We start from the raw sequence: 15,889 nt of genomic DNA, 5'->3' as shown, positions 1-15,889 counted from the left end.
GGTCCTGCGCAGTATCTTAGCTGTTCCCAGGACTGCGCTCTTCTGGACAGAGATCTCCGATGTTGTTCCCGGGATCTGCTGGAGCCACTCGCCTAGCTTGGGAGTCACCGCACCTAGTGCTCCGATTACCACGGGGACCACCGTTACCTTCACCCTCCACATCCTCTCGAGCTCTTCTCTGAGCCCTTGGTATTTCTCCAGCTTCTCGTGTTCCTTCTTCCTGATATTGCTGTCATTCGGAACCGCTACATCGATCACTACGGCCGTCTTCTTCTGTTTGTCTACCACCACTATGTCCGGTTGGTTAGCCACCACCATTTTGTCCGTCTGTATCTGGAAGTCCCACAGGATCTTAGCTCGGTCATTCTCCACCACCCTTGGGGGCATCTCCCATTTTGACCTCGGGACTTCCAGGTTGTACTCGGCACAGATGTTCCTGTACACTATGCCGGCCACTTGGTTATGGCGTTCCATGTATGCCTTGCCTGCTAGCATCTTGCACCCTGCTGTTATGTGCTGGATTGTCTCTGGGGCATCTTTACACAGCCTGCACCTGGGGTCTTGCCTGGTGTGATAGACCCCAGCCTCTATGGATCTTGTGCTCAGAGCTTGTTCTTGTGCTGCCATGATTAGTGCCTCTGTGCTGTCTTTCAGTCCAGCTTTGTCCAGCCACTGGTAGGATTTCTGGATATCAGCCACCTCCTCTATCTGCCGGTGGTACATACCGTGCAGGGGCCTGTCCTTCCATGATGGTTCCTCGTCTCCCTCTTCTTTCTTGGGTTTCTGCTGCCTGAGGTATTCACTGAGCACTCGGTCAGTTGGGGCCATCCTCCCAATGTATTCTTGGATGTTCGTTGTCTCATCCTGGACTGTGGTGCTGACACTCACCAGTCCCCGGCCCCCTTCCTTCCGCTTAGCGTACAGCCTCAGGGTGCTGGACTTGGGGTGAAACCCTCCATGCATGGTAAGGAGCTTTCTTGTCTTTATGTCAGTGGCTTCTATCTCCTCCTTTGGCCAGCCTATTACCCCAGCAGGGTACCTGATCACGGGCAGGGCGTACGTGTTGATGGCCCGGATCTTGTTCTTACCATTCAGCTGACTCCTGACTATATATATATATATATATATATATATATATATATATATATATATATATATATATATATATATATATATATGTGCCAAATCATTATACTGGTCACCTCAGGGCAGTGGTTGGGGGTGTTGGCTATCTGAAAAGCACTAAAAGATTTAGGTTTCCTTTTGTAAAAGAGATATTTGATCTTCATGGGAATAACCTGGTTAACTCAAGATTAAATTTAAAAAATGATCTTTTAGATTTTGTATATTTTTATTGTGGTGGTTTTTGTGCTGTCATTCTGTTCTTGTTATTGTCTTCATGTGGAACTGGATGGTGTAACCTAACCCAAAAATTTTTACTGCATATATTCTTGCTAACTCAGCTAAAATACAGTTTTAAAAACCCAGTTCATAAATAAATCGCAGCTGAGTTTAAATAATTCTTCCAAACTTTATTGACTCAAGGAATCAATTAGCATCATAAAGCATAAGCATTCCCAAAATAAAGTTTAACTTAAAAACAATAGTGCTAAGAACAATTTTTCAGCTTAGTTTGCAGCAAATGAGCACCATCTGCAGCAGTGGTATCTCTGTTTTGCAAGAGGCAGCGTAAGTCAGTCAGCAGGTTCAGGTCATATCCCACAGTGGTCCCTCTCTTTCCTCTGACCTGAGACTCATCTCCCTCTGAATATCCATATACCTTGGCAAGACCCTCAAAGCCTCATCTGGCACAGAGACTTTTGTCCTAAGCTATTCTTAGGACAAAAGGAAAAGCTTCTCACCCCAGTCAGTGTCCTGGAAACTTTTGGAAGTAGTCTTTGAAGTAGTCACTTCCTGCCTACAGAGTACATTAGGTTAAAGACACACTGAAATTATATTTATCATAAAAATGCTGATCAGTGAGCTCTTTCATCTGTGTAATAAAGAAAGAAAAACACAGGTTGTGTAAAAAAGAAAACTTGCTCAAGAGATCCCATTGAGCAAAGGGGCTGGAATTGTTTGAAGCCTGTTAGCTGTTGAAGCCTGAGAATCACAATTTCTGTTCACATTATTTTTATTTATTCCCATCATACATTTCAGTGTTTAATATCCATAGGCTGGCATCTAATTGTTGGAAAAATAGATGTGTGTGCATGTGTACATATGCAAAAATGCAGTGTCATTTGTATTCAGTAGAAAACTCACTAAAATGTGCTTTCCAAACTAAACCCAAAAAGCTGTCACAACAAAGCACAAAGTAGTAATGTGCTTCTACTTTCAGAAAATAGCAGCTGAGTATATAGACAGGTAAAACTTGAGCAAAATGAAAACAAGGGTGGGTTTTTATTGTGTAATAGACTGACCGCGGCCAAGGCTGTGCAAAAATAGAAACATAATGTGATCCACCAGTGTTGCACAACTGGTTATGGGTAGGGGACTCTTGACATGTGTTATTAAGTTTTGAGAGGCTGCCATATCCAGGCAGCACGTTTCGCGGCTGTCGGCTTTGACGTCAGAGAGGGAGAGAGAAACAGACGTGGAGTGGAGGACGGAGCAGAGGGGAAAAAAACCTTGAATTTCACTCAGATACATTTGTCTGTCTCTTTCTGTTCCAGTGTGACACCCTTTCAGTTCATTTTAATATCGAGCAGTTGGTAACTTTGATGTTTGTGTATTTATTTTCCTTCTTTTATTTGTCACATAAAGTAAGTAACATTTATAAAATGCCTTTGCACACAAGTGGTCACAAAATAGACACAAAATAGAGTGAAATAAATAAAATTAAATGCTGTAGTATCAACAAAAAGCATAGCTAAACAAAAAAGTCTTTTAAAATTGTATTATTTAACCCATCTTATATCTTTTCACTCATGTCCACTAATCAAAGTATGCTAAATCATTCAAGCTAAAATGTAAATAAATACATTTCCAGGTGTATCTGCCGATCTGCCTCCTTTGTGCAGAAATGCACATAAGCAAGTCAAGCCACCAGGCGAACAACTAGACTCATGAGGTGTGTTTTCTTTCTCGATGCTATCATTACTTTAATATATCGCTGCAAAACAAACTGTAGTGTGACTATTATGTCCTACCATAAGACTTTTAGTCAAGAGCTAACACCCCCCCCAACTTTGTACAACAGAAACAGGAAATTTCACTGCAGATTAAATCTAAGAAAAAAAATCTAATTCTGTCTTTGTGTAACTGGCCGGGGGAGTTGGCTGAGAACACAGCACAGTTAAAATAAAAATAATTGTTAAGGATTGACCTCAAATTAATGCCAAGATTCCTCCCAGATGTGTAAACATCTCATCTTATAGTGCTTCCTAAAGAAGACACAATAATCATTATATGACAATGATAGATGCGTTACTGGCTCCTGTAGTTAACTAGCGACACAGTGGCACAAAGAGAAAGCACAAGGCCAATTCTAGCCCCACTGCCTGAAACCATATTTTCTGCTTGGTAATTATAGTTCAATATATAACTTCTAGCTCCATGTTGTGTTTGAAGGCACTTACCCCCTATAAGTGGACACAGACACACATTATTAGACTGCCCTCCTACGAATAGTTGCCAAGGACACAAGTTGAGGCTAGACAAGTATTTATCTGTAAGTAAGCATGCACAGCAGTTGAGCTGATACAGTAGCCCTGAGCAACAGGGGTTCAGTTCATGTAGTGATTTTATAAAGATGGCACAAATATTATTCATTAGCACCATGAATATAAGAAAAAGATTTCTTTTTTATGACTCAGCAGTTGTATTTATTTATGTTATATGCTCACATGATCTTACTGAACATAACTGGCCATAAACTGGCCACAAGCCTGTAAACACATAGGCACCATTCCTATCCTTTCATTGTTTACCCGGGCCTTGTGAAGACTGCATGAGCGTCAGAGTTCTGGTTCTAGTCAAGTTCCTAGTCTGTGAAGTCATGTGGATGCTGAGATTACAGGCCCCCAAAGGCTAACAGCTAATATCACACACAGTTTGACTTGACGATTTCATGATTGCATGCTTTTGTGAGCTCGATGAAGCCAAAAGAGGAAGAAGAAGAAAAAAAAAAAAGAATAAGATGAACTGCACAGATGCTGCATAGAAAAAACAGCCACTGGTGTCTTCACCATACTGGCCAAAGCAAACTGATGCGTCTCACCTCATGTATGTTACCCTTGGCTTTAGATGAACATGTAGCAATAACTTTTGACTAACTCGCCGAGAACTGAGATGTAGGGTGCTCCCATTGCCTGCCCATCGCCTTCTCCCTCAACTCATCTCGCTCAGCCCAAAGCCATTATGGTTAGATGAAAATGTGCTCATTACACAACGCTTCCCAAGCCCCAACACCCCCACCCTGCAACAAGACATATTTGTCCATCATAAAATGCCGCGTTAATAACCCATCACACGTAGCTTTCCCAACGCTGTATATTTATCTGAGGCTTTGCCCAGCGTTCAAGCAAAACAAACACGCCACTGCGGTCAATCGTGCAGTGCGAGAGAATGGAGAATGCGGTCTCGGGTATGTTCGATATGCCATGAGCGGTTTGTTGTGAGTTTAGGACGGTGAAGTTAAACTCCGGCCAGTATGACTTTCTTACCAATCAAACTAAATACAATCTGTGTAAGTATGGGATTACACATTTACAGCTCATTTGATTCAGTGGATTATAAAATCCAAGAGCTATCAGTAGAACAGGACATAGACTGCTGTCACACTTTTACAGTGGCAAAGCCAAGCGTAAAGCACGAGGCTTACGGGTTCAGAAAGAGGTTAGTATGTTAGAAGCCTGAGAGTTTACATTGTCATTTCATGTTTACATCAGTGTTGGAATCCAATTAACTCCTTAAAAAAATAAAAATAAAGCAAGCAAACAAACAAAACTACAGGCCTACTCTTGTACAAGCAAAACCATCACTTACAAGACCCTACAGTAATACAAAGAAAACAATCATATGACCTATGCCCTATGAGCAAGTGCTTTGGTGACAGTGACAAAGAAAAAACTCCCTTTTAACAGGAAGAAACCTCCAGCAAAACCAGGCTCAGGGCGGCCATGCGCCACAACCTGTTGGGGTTAAATAAATAGACCATTAATTCCTAAAAATACTTTGCAATTTCAGATCAAAGATCCAGTTTTCTGTTTTTGAAATAAAGCAGGTGCTTTATATTTGGTAGGTCATATTCTATAAAATAACTACACAGCTGCTCAGTGTGGCTCACAGTGACGCAACACAATGTTGTGGCCTGAACAATTTTGAAAACACCAAACAGATGAAGAAATGCACAGCATTTTTATGGCTTACAATAAAAATCCAAACGAGAAAAGAGACGCATGCTTGGATAATGATTAATTAAGGCATCCTTCTGTCATCGCTGGTGGTCAATAACCAGTGCCCCAGACTAACCATGGACTTTCCCCTCTGTCCAACTAGGCCTCTTTGATAGAATAGAGAGCATTTTTTGTCTTCCCCCCCATGTTCCGCCCTCAGTCAGACTTTCCCTTCTTTTCCGGGATTAAAATTGGCAACTTTCTGGTCACGAGCTTCTCTAATTCCGTGTCTCCGTGTAACTATTGCCTCATATTTTCATTTGGTGGGTGATAGTCCACCAATGCAGTGGTGCTAGGAGTTTGGACTTCTAACATATCATTACTGGTCCACTGGGAGAAACTTGAAAAGATTAATGATGGTTTCATTCAATATAGGGATTTATGGCCGCTGGCGTCGTCGTGGTAACAAGCTACAGTTGAGCGTAGGTGGGTAAACAGTGTGGTTAGTGCTTTGAATATGTGCAACCGGGATCCCACAGTGTGTGAGTGTCTGTGTGTGTCTATAGAAAATGTCTAAGTCTAGTTATTTGTTTTGTGTATAGTGTGCACTCAGCTTGAATTTGGCTATGTATATTTATGCATTAGATGTGAAGCTGCATCAATGTTTGAGTGTTCTGGTTTTCCTCTTGTTGTCAGGTAACTGTTTAATCCCTCAACTCCCAGCTTCCCAGAAGTCTCACTTATCATTACCGAACTACAGCAGACGACATTGCACCTGTTAACGTACCTACAGCTAGCATATGTAAACCTCCAGACAGGAAGTAGCGATCCTGCTGAAACCTGTTAACATGAATCATAGTGTCACAACATGACTTACAAGTCTTATTAAACAAGAAAATTATGCACATTGCAATGTAAAATGTGTGCTGCGTATCTCTCCGTGGTGCACATTTTTCATCTCTATTGCATGTTTAAAAAGTGATTCAGAGTTATTGTTTCCTTTGGGAATTCATTAAAAAGGCAGCTGCAACTGTGGCATTTCTCTTTAAACCAAACTTGCACCACAAGTTGTTCACAAAATAAAGGGTGGGATCATCATCTGACTATGCACTACAAATGCCAGTGTTTAACAAAAGCAAAAAACTTTCACTATTTGTGGTGTTAATTAAGTGTTAACATATTTATTCAGGTTTTTAGGGAACCACATGTTTGGTCATTTACATTGTCCAGTTACTTTTGAGCTTCTGAAAATGTGGGAATATGCATTAAAAATAGTTGTAATTCCTGAACAGTTACTGCAATACTTTGGTTAAACCCCTTGAAATAAAATGGAAAATCTGTTCTTTATCTCAACTGATTTAAAATCATCTGCAGTGGTGAAATTTAAAAAGCTGTGTCACTGTCCAAATATTAGTGGGCCCAACTGTATACACATACACATGTGTAAGTGTATATAAAAACATATACACAAATATATATCCATCCATCCATTCGCTTATCCTTTCCAGGGTCACTGGAGCCCATCCCAGCTGTCATAGGACGAGAGGGGGGGTACACTGTGGACACGTCGCCAGTCTGACACAGACAACCATTCACACTCACAGATTCACACCTATGGGCAATTTAGATTAATCAATTAACCTATCCCCACTAACTGCATGTCTTTGGACTGTGGGAGGAAGCCAGAGTACCCGGGGAAAACCCACGCAAACACAGGGAGAACATGCAAACTCCACATAGAAAGACCCCGGCCTGATGGTGGAATTGAACTCAGGACTTTTTTTTTTTTTTTTTTTTTTTTTTTTGCCTGTCCCGTTTGGCTCTTTTGCCATCAGAATTGTTGTCTAAAGGCAAAGAAAGATGCCCAACGGATTTACTTTACCAAATTGACCATCCCAGCTTTGCCGTAATGGTCCATTTGATTCACCTTTTATTGTTCATTTTATTTTCACTCACTGAATATGGGACAGACTTGACTGGGGGAAAGAAGGGGAGAAAGAAAGAGGGAAAGAGAAACAGCTGAGAAGAGGGACGGGGGAGAAGGGCAAAAGACAAAAACCAACAGAACGGGCAGAGAAAAAAAAATGCATATATCGATCACCTGGATCACCTGGATCACCTGATAGATAGACTCTTAAATCATCACCATGAAAAAAAAACATTTTGATGTTGCTATGCATACAATAACACTTGTTGTGACAATTTTTTTAATGACTCACTATAACTCTTACAGAATAGGTTTATGTGCCATTTATAGTGCTTTAGCACATTTCATTTTATGTGGTTCATTCTAAGTTAAAGGCATGATATATACGGAATTGTGATATTTCTAATAAATATCATTAATAAGCATTCTGATCACTTTGACTGTTTATGGTTTGCCCTACAAAAAAGGCAGTATAACACAACCTCTTAAACACTTAAAGCAGTTCAAGCTGTGTATTAAAAGATAGGATCTGTTACGTTAGGCTACATTAGTCTTTATCTAGGTTGGCCTAAAAAATAATTACTTTATTAATGTATATACTACTACTAATAATAATAACAATAATATATTCTCACTTCTTTGCTAGATCAACAGTAATGTCCTCACAAAGACTCATAAAGAAAAGCCTCAAACGGTGATCTTAAACTCTTAATTAGACTAAAAGTCTAGGTTGAGGTTGAGCTTCATCATGGTTTCACTAGTAGGGATCCCAAACCCAACTACACATTACAATGTTTAGTGATCATGAAGCAACAAGCTGCAGTGGCTTCTGGACTTGGCAGATCCCCAAAGGGAGCCCTTCTAGGAGCAGAATGAATGTACATGCACTTGGCAGGTGGTCCTGAGTGTAATTAGAATGAAGAGAGATGCATTTCGTGCTATAGAATTGTCCTGAAACCTGACAGCAGTGCGTGGAAGGTGGATGAAAAGAACCGGTGTCTAAATTAGACAAAACTGATGCCACTGTGTTCACCTTTACTACACATTATAATTCACAGGAATAGATGGGGATAGGATACAAGCGCAAAAATTACATGTTGAATAAATATTATGATTACTTTGAATTAACTGCTATTACATTAAAAAGCACTCATGGTATTTCTTATAAACATTACAGTAGAACTCAGGACTTTCTTGCTGTGCGGCAACAGTGCTAACCACCGTGCCACCGTGCCACCCACAGTTTACAAATATATATGTGTACTTTGATTTCAAACAATGTTTCATACTTCTTAATATGTTATGCTGACCATAGTAATATGCTGCACTGGGTAGTTTAGCTAGTGAGTGAATATTTTCCACCTTGTAACAACACATCAACAAGCTCGTTTATTTCCCTCGATTTTAGCTAAAAGCTAACTGCTTTAAAACCTGCATCATCAGCAACACTGTCCTTCTCAGTGGGCCTCACTACCACTGTTGAGGAGGTGTGGATGTGTGTGCTCCTGTGCAGCTGACAGATACTGATTATCACGCTGTAATGACCATGCTCTCTCTGATCTCACTAGCAGACATAAAATGCTATGTCAGCTTTTCTTTTTGAAGTGGTTACTGGCCTTTCTGTGTGGAGTCTGCATGTCCTCCTTGTGGCTATATGGGTTCACCCCAGCTACTTGGGTTAGGGGTTAGGCTGACTGGTAAGTCTAAATTGCCCATTAGTTGTGAATGGTTGCCTGCCTCTATATGTTAGCCCTGTGACCTGTTTAGGATATACCATGTCTCTTTTTCTGTTATAGCTGGGACTGATTACTTGATTTGAAAAAATAATGTAAACAAATCAAAAGAAAGTATTTCCACACACTACTTTGTAAAACTTTACACTAAAGTCTCTAAGGCCGCTGAAAATTCTGGATTCTGATGGGAACGGACTTCTTTTGCAGCACATTCGTCGACCTTGCAACTAAACAATAATCAGGGGACAATGAAGAGTTGCGAGGAATCAAGAGGGAAAAAAATGAGTTGAGACAAGAGGTTGATGGAAAAGAGGAGAAAGCTGTATCTCCCTTCTGTCATCATGGACAGTATGAGATCACTGGTCCGTGGATGAGGTAACAGCCCTACTGAGGAATCGATGGAACCTTTCTAAGTGTACTGTTATGTTTCACAGAGAAAGTCTCCAGGAGTTACTCCAGATCAAATTGTTATCACTGACGACTTTCAGATGGTTCAGAAAAAAAAAAAAAAGAAAAAAAAAAGAGAATGACAAAGAAGAAGTCACATTGCCACGACGGAATGCTTCTACATCCCCATACATTAAACTGGGCTGCAACCGCACTACATGCCCATGGATTCTTCACATGCCATCTTGGTCGCTATTTACATCCCTCCCTCTGCTAACCAGACAATTGCAAGACTCTGCATCCCAGTGCTATCTTGTATTCTACTTTCATGTGTTATATTCCAACTTTTTTTTCTTTCTTAAGAATTGAGAAACTGTTACAAAATGATTACTCCCTTATTGTCATGTCTAACTGTTGGCAACCACATTGCTATGGGAGACAACCTAAATGCTGAATGATGCAGAAAAATCAAACTGGCCTATTGTTAAGTTGAAGTGTAAGGGGAATGTGGCCAGGGCTTTTTAGCATGCAGGTGGAAAGTTTGAGGGGGACTCTGTGGACTTGGGAGTCCAAGGACTGTGTGAGCCAAACTGGCTTGTAGCAAAAACAGGCTTGAACAACTAGGGCGGGAGAGAGGTGCTACAGTCGGAGGAGACAGGACTGCAAAAGACAGGCTGAATCAGGGAGCAATCAGAACAGTTAGTAGCAAAAGAGTAGCAGGGTTGAACACGGCTGCACTGACAGGAAGCAGAGACTACAGTCTGGCAGAGTATTTGCAGAAGTCTTTATTATGCAATTGGTTGTAACCACATTTAGTGTGAAAATGGTGTATGTTTCCTTGAAATGGTGGGCAACAGGCCTGAAGGTATAGTTTCTGTTATTCCCTCCCCCAAAGGCAGGCAGGATGTAACTGGTTCCATTTATTTGTCTGTCTGTCTGTTTGTTAGTGGTCTGGCAGAGTATTCAGTTTTCAAGATATCGCTTTCAAGTTTTAAATTTGCTTGAGCTTATTTTAGGTGAAAATCAGTAAAGACTTTAAATTAACCACAGTCATTTATAGATCATCCTCAAAGCTAGGTTGGCTGGGTATTTGACTTTGAGCTTGAGCACTAAAAATTAAGGTCAAAGTTGACCTTGAAAAGAAAATTTAAGAAACCATATTGAGTAATATGTCCTATGAAAGGGCATGGAGAGAGCTGTACAACACACTTTTTAGTTTTTTTTTGTATGATGTCCTACAACGTTGCAAGTTTTTACAGCTTATAGAAGCCACGAATTTCAGCCGATTGTGCTCCAATCATATGGGATGATAAAATACAGGATTTTAGTATGAAATGATTCAAGGTCATAGGTCAAAGGTCAGGGTCAGGGTCACAGAAATTGTAAAAAAGCTTTTTGACCCGCAGTCTATCTGACCCAGATAGACTGCAGGTCATAACTTCTTACCTGGAGTTCAGCTCACCTGACACTCGGACGGTGGCCGCCTCGGGCTGCCTCGTGCCGCCTCGCCCTTTCCCTCATCCACCTGCTGGCCTCCACCACTTGCTAATGTTACTGAATCTGTGGAAGCTCCGCGATAGCCACCGCACAATCTAAATCCCATCTAAATCCCAGTAACGATTAACACGTTCCTGATTTTGGCATAATAGCTAGTTACCGTGCTCGTTACCACAATAACGTAGTTACTGTAACGCGTTACTTAACGCGTTAGTCCCTACACTGTTTATAAGGCTCAGATTTTGGTGTTCTAGGTGCTGTATGTTTGTTTTTTCTTACAGGTGCAGCAGTTGGTGATACATTGTGCATTTCTATTTGTACTCTCTCCTTTTATTATATTTTCCCACTCCCTTTCCCCCCTGCCTGTCTGCCTTAGACTCGTACTATACCACATAATGTAATAACTTAAATAACACAAATAGAAATTAATAAATAAACAGATAAAAGATTCACATGAACAACCGGAGGCTACAGAGTTTTTATATACAGTTAGGTCGACAAATATTTGGACAGATACAACTTTTTTTTTACATTTTGGTTGTGTGAGGAACGCAAGCCTTTTATTTCAGGGGCTCAAAAGTAATTGGATAAATGAAATAACTGAAAATAAAATGTTAATTTCTAATACCTGGTTGAAAACTTTGTGCTGGCAATGACAGCCTGAAGTCTTGAACTCATGAACATCACCAGATTGTCGGTCTCCTCCTTTTTAGTGCTCTGCTAGGCTTTTACTGCTCACTTGGGTTAAGATTAGGTGACTGCCTTGGCTATTCAAGAATCATCCACTTCTTTGCCTTAATAAGCTCCTGGATTGCTTTGGCTCTGTGTTTTCGGTCATTGTTCATCTGTATTATGAAATGCCACCCAATTCAACTTCAATCACCAACCTTAAATAAACTCCAGGCCTTTTATTTGCTTAATTAATAATGACATAATGAACGAACTGCCCACACCTGCACATGAAACAAGATTTGAGTCAGTTGTCCAATTACTTTTGAGCCCTTTAAAAAGAGGGTAAAACTTCTTCATCCAAGTTGAATGTGAATACCCTCAGATGAAAATTGAGAGTCTACACATTATGTCTATGTCCATTATATAACTATAATTGGAATATGTTTCAGTTAACAGGTTAAAAAAACATGTGGCAGTGTCCAAATATATATGGACTGTAGCTGTTCTTAGAAAAGCAAAATGTGTTTGGCACCACACTATTCAGATCAAAATTCTGATTGCAAAAGGTCCCAGATGGGACAGGATTTTAAAGAAATGTGTGCCCACACAGAGCTGATAAACAAGTTGAAAAGTAGGACTATCTATATCAGGGGTGGGCAACTCAAAGGGTGGTGTCCTGCAGGTTTTAGATGTTTCCTTGATACATCACAGCTGATTTAAATGGCTAAATTACCTCCTAAACATGTCTTGATGTTCTCCACAAGCCTGTTAATGAACTAATCATTTGACTCAGGTGTGTATACCCAGGGTGAGATCTAAAACCTGCAGGACACCGGCCCTTGAGGCCCGGAGTTCCCCACCTCTGATCTATATTCTTAAACTCAGCCTAACCTCTCTTAGGAAAGCTTTCTTGTAATTTCTTTAAGGCCTTATTAAAGGACATTCAAAAGCTCTTCTTTGGATGTTGGCTGATTTTTTGTGATGTTCTCTGTCAAGATGATCACAACACTCAATAGTGTTGAGGTTTGGGCTCTGGGGAGACCAATCCATGACTGATAGTGTTCCACTGTGTAAGTGTGTGGTTCTGTTTGAATCCAAGTATACTTTTGCAATATTGCAGATGAGCTTAAGATCATTTTCATACTGAAAAATGAATCAATTGAAAATCACATCATATTGAACATTGATATAATTTTGAGATTTGCAAAGTCTTGCATTGTTTTATTTGTACATAGTGTCCCAAAATCTTTTGCAAAGAGGGTTGTACACAAGCATCCTGCAACCGCACCTTTAGCCTAGTCTGCAAGAAGCTGCAGTGAGTTGGAACGTTAACAAAAAGCTGCCAGATTTTTAACATGATGAATTACTTAGCAAATGTGTTTATATCTTTCCGCGTTGATTTTTTTAAATATGTTATGAAACAAGCACAACTCATTGTCCAAACCAAATACACACTCCTCAGTGGAATCTGAGGTTGTAGTGGTGGGGCATTCCTTATTTGACGTTCTGTATAAATAGAACTTTAAAAAAAAAAAAGTTTGATTAATAGGTTTTTGTGTTTGTTTCCACAGGTTTAGTTTCAAAGTTATAATGTTCAACAAAAGTAAATACATTAAAATATTTCCAGATAATGTGATATTACCTGTAAATAGCAGAAGTAGGTTTTTTCAAACCTTGAATGGGTACTGTACATATTTTAATCAATGTAAACCTACAGTCATCTGTACTGGTAAGGTTCATTTTGTATGTAAATGCCAATAATATATGTAGTTAGTGGCAATTTGAAACTGACTCCAGATCAGCGTCAAAATGCACAACTTTACAGCAGAGAAAAACATTTTTCATTTGCCTGAGCAAAACAAGTTACAAGAGGGCCCACTAGAGGATGCCTGACTTCACCCCATCTCATTAAGTCTGTTTGTGATTGTTTGGTCAGAGATATTCACACCAGTGGTCTGCTGGAGATCATTTCGTAGCTCTCGCAGGGCTCATTCCATTTTTTTTACACAGAGGTGCAGATACCAGTCCTGCTGATGGGTTAAGGACTTTCTACAGCCCCGTCCAGCCCCCTAGTAACTGCCTGTGTTTGGAATCTCCTCCATGCTCTTGAGACTGTGCTGGGAGACACAGAAAAGCTTCTGGCAATGGCCTGTATTGCTGTGGCATCCTGGAGAAGTTCTGTAGGGTCCAGGTATTGCCTCATGCTACCAGTAGTGATGCTGACCCTGGCCAAAAGTAATGAAAAAACAGTCGTAAAAGATGAGGAGGGGAAAAAATGTCAGTGGTCAGCACTTGCAAAACCATTTATGTTTTGTAGGTTGTCTCTAGTGCACCTGCTTTTTAAATGCCAAAGCACCTGAAATTGATTAACAACCCCCATCTGCTACTGACACACTCAATATCCCAGAGGTTTCACTGACTTGATGCTATACCAATAATTATTTTTGAGCAGTATATATATCTGTGCAATACATCAGTGCAGTGCAACATTTTATGGATTCGTAAATAATAACTTAGTACTCCAGCACTCCACCCTTACATGCAGATATTGTATTTTGGCTTCAATAACACAGCATGGCAAAAGTGCTAATGTTCAAGCTTCAAAACCTGGGTTCAAGAAACAATTGGTGGCTACATCCACCTGAGTTTCTCAGCCTTTTTTGGATCGCATCTCATATTTGATGAAGCAGGTATTTCATACTATGTTTCTATACCACTTCTTTTTGGCTGTCTCTGAGTCTAACCCGGCTTGCACCAGTACAACATTAAGTAGTGCACTACAGCACCCTTCTGAAAAGAACTAAATTAAATGTTTTTTTACAGCAACACATAAGCCACTTTGGGAACTCTGAGTGAAAAAGAGAGAAAAAAATAGTAGCAACCCAGCAAACCAAGAAAGAAATTGAATAGCTGTTGTTAGATGAAAAAATAACAAAAAGAAAAAGATGGCAAAATAAGGGGTGATTGATGCAAACGATGTTTGACAGTCTCTTTCTATCTCTTAGTATCTTACGGTCTCATTTTTCCCTTCTGGTTCCCTCCCTCTCTGTGTTCAGAGCCATCATAAACAGCACTAATGCTAACAGAGTAACCCTGAAGCTTGCCTACAGGGTTTGTGACCATGGTAACAGAGCCAAACACACAGCCCTGACAAAACCGCTAATATATTGCAGAAGAGGCTTTACGGCTCCTGGGCTATGTAGTCTGTGCACATAGATCCACACACACACACACACACACACACACACACACACACACACACACACACACACACACACACACACACACACACAAAACCAGCACTCACACACTTCTGAGGTAGCCTGTCAAGTGGGCGATAGAGACACAGAAAGAGTGAATGGTACAGAATTTATTGATGGAATTCTGCATGTGTGCGTGTGTGCGCGGGCATGTGTGCGCGGGCGTGTGTGCACATGCATGCGTGAGAGAGAGAGTTAGAAGCGAGAAAGGAAACATCTGCATTTCAACACATGAACACTGCATGTTCCAAAACCTGTATAGGAGAAAGCGCCTGTTAGGGCCATTTACTTGCTTGCTGACAACATGTCCACATTTACATCTGTGTGCGTTTGAGTGTGTGTGCATGTGTCCATGTGGTTCCATTTAACCCTTTCCTTTGAGTGTGACACCATTTAACCTGTGGGCTGCTGCAGTGTGATTCCATTTAACACCACATTTCCGCTTGTCTGAGATGCATCTGGATGAATCTCAGAAAAGCGGAAATACACACACACTCACATGCACATTCATCTGTGCTATTACGTTAGACTTGGCTGCATGTGGAGATGCAAATACAAACACAATCAGCCGGCCGCAAACACATTCACACATGCGTGTTCCCGCACTCGCTAAAGAAATGCCACCATCCTCCACTTAGTTTACCCCTAAAGTCGGTTCTGTTGCATTGCTTGTGTATATCAATCATCGGGCACAGACGATGACTTTGTTTTATTTTGAAAATGGTTTTTAAATGAGACCGCAACATGTTAAAGCTGCACTTGGCAAGAAGGTTAGAGGAAAAATAAACCAGCTCTATGGAAATGCAACAAAACGTGCCCCAGCTCTACCAATAACCATAGTGAACGACCTTATTCTGATATAATCGTGTAGTATCAGCAGTACTTTTCAAAACTCTTTTATTCTGATAGGGTTATTATGGCATTTGTCAAAAAAAAAACAGGACAGCTCACAGCTTCTTATTGTTCTGTTTTTGAGTGTTTAAGAGCACATTTTTGTTTTCTTCGTCACCTGACAACACTGGCAGCCAGGAGGAGGCCGGTGTTTGAGCTGTCAGCATGAGGCCCAATCCGTCA

The sequence above is a fragment of the Aulonocara sp. 'chitande type north' Nkhata Bay genome, linkage group LG8 (genome assembly GCF_057382095.1).
Source record: "Aulonocara sp. 'chitande type north' Nkhata Bay isolate Kocher_YH1m ecotype deep benthic linkage group LG8, A_spYH_male_GT1.1, whole genome shotgun sequence".
Lineage (NCBI taxonomy): Eukaryota > Metazoa > Chordata > Actinopteri > Cichliformes > Cichlidae > Aulonocara > Aulonocara sp. 'chitande type north' Nkhata Bay.
This window is presented reverse-complemented; position numbering follows the sequence as displayed.